The sequence below is a fragment of the Meriones unguiculatus genome, chromosome 5 (genome assembly GCF_030254825.1).
Source record: "Meriones unguiculatus strain TT.TT164.6M chromosome 5, Bangor_MerUng_6.1, whole genome shotgun sequence".
Taxonomy (NCBI): Eukaryota; Metazoa; Chordata; class Mammalia; order Rodentia; family Muridae; genus Meriones; species Meriones unguiculatus.
This window is the reverse complement of record NC_083353.1, coordinates 2399937-2401280: the sequence shown is the minus strand read 5'-3', so window position 1 is coordinate 2401280 and position 1344 is coordinate 2399937.

Sequence of the window (1344 nt, the reverse complement as noted above, 5' to 3'; positions counted from 1 at the left end):
ACTCCACCCCCTCACGAAGGAGCCAATAGAAAACCGGTTTCTTCCTATTACCAATCAAGATTGAGTGGAGGAGGGAGGAGGAAGAGAGGCCCAACCCAGGTGGAGGCGGAGCTAGGCCAGGTGGCGCAGGTGTGAGTTCCTTCCTCGGAAGGACGGAGATGTCCCTAGGCCTGGAGTCACCTAGTGCTTACTGCAGTAGCTCCAAATCCCCAAGTAGCCGTATCCGTACTACTAGGAACATATATGTACTACTAGGGGGAAAATGTGGGTATATGGGTGCAGGCACTAAGTTTTTCAGAATTATTTCTTTGTTCCTTGCACACACAAACAGATGTTTGCAAGATGGTTCAGCGGGTAAAAGGCCCTGGTGCTGAATTGGAAGTCTGAGTTTGATTTCACACTACCCCCACCCTAGGGACCCCATAACATGGAAAGCAGAGAATCCCCTCGCTCAGGTGGGCCTTTGACTTCTACATGCACGCAGTGGCGCTAACGCCCGCTCCCTCCACACACACAATCAATACAGTAAAATGTAAATGCACATACGAGTATATTAGTTATTTTTCTCACTGCCACAGTCCAACTTAAGGAAGGGTTTGTTTGGGCTCGCAGTTAGAGGGCATAGTCCACCATGATGAAAGGGCAGGGAGCGGGAAGCAGAGAGATGCATGCTGTTATTCAGCCTTCTCTCTGTGTCTCTGTGTCGGTCTCTCTGTCCTCGATGTCAGTCCAAGGAATGGTGCCATCCATAATTAATGTGGCTCTTCCCACCTCAACCAAATCTAGTAATTGCCTCATAGAAATGCCCAAAGGTTTGTCTCAGGGTGATTCTAGGTTCTGTCGAGTAGACATTGTTAACCATCACACTATGAAAAATTAGGCTAGAGAGATGGTGCAGCAGTTAAGAATGCTCGCTGCTCTTGCAGAGGCTCTACGTTTGTTTCCCAGAACCCACGTGGTGGTTCCCAACCATCTGTAACTCCAGTACAGGGAATCTCATGTTCCCTTTTCTGGTCTCCACAGACACTGCATGCACAGTATGCAGAGACATATAAGCAAGCAAAACATCTACACACTCAAAATGAAATTAAAAATCACAGTCCTTAAGTAAGAACTAAGAGGAGCAGAAAGTGTGGTCAAGAACGGCCAATGTGTATTTAAGAGGAGAACCCACAGAGGTTCAGAAGGGAGGCCTGGTTTGTGCCAGCCCTGCTGTGCACGCAACGCTACCTCATTTCTAGGCACCCGTTAAGGAGGCGGATGCCCAGGTTTCCCACAGCAGCTGTGGTTTGCGGTTACTCTGAGATAAGAGTAACTTCCTCCTGTCTCAGAAGAAACTTCTAC